The 394-nt window shown below is 56.9% G+C and overlaps 1 protein-coding gene across 1 annotated transcript in view; it reads right to left on the bottom strand.

The window, feature by feature from the left end:
* The window catches only part of LHX1 (LIM homeobox 1), a 9,128-nt gene that overhangs the window by 3,210 nt on the left and 5,524 nt on the right, over positions 1–394 (bottom strand).

The raw sequence follows: 394 nt of genomic DNA, 5'->3' as shown, positions 1-394 counted from the left end.
CAGGGAGTCGGGGCCAGGTGGGAGGCGAGGAGAGGCCTGTGTTTCCCTTAGGAAGCCCAGTCCTGCACCGGGCCAGCCAGCTCGCGGATCCCAGTCCTACCTCCAGGCAGATTTCAATCCTATGTCATGTTTCCCTTTCCCATCCAGTCTCCCCAGACGGAAAATGGTCCCCGAGGCTGGAGGAAAGTGGTGGTAGTGGGGGGGGGTGACTTGATTTTTATGATTTTTTTTTCTTTTTTCTATTTTTCTTAAATAAAAGTTCATTTCTGTACAACCACGAACTCCGCGGACCGCGCGAGGCCCGGCTACCACACGGCCGCCTCGTTCATTTCGGGAGGGTGAGACAGGTGGTTCCCAGAGCTGGCCCCGCCGTTGACCGACAGCCGAGAAGGGC

This window comes from Myotis davidii, unplaced genomic scaffold (assembly GCF_000327345.1).
Source record: "Myotis davidii unplaced genomic scaffold, ASM32734v1 scaffold993, whole genome shotgun sequence".
In the NCBI taxonomy this organism is placed as follows: domain Eukaryota; kingdom Metazoa; phylum Chordata; class Mammalia; order Chiroptera; family Vespertilionidae; genus Myotis; species Myotis davidii.
The sequence above is the reverse complement of the archived record's forward strand: the minus strand, read 5'-3'. Positions and strand labels throughout refer to the sequence as shown.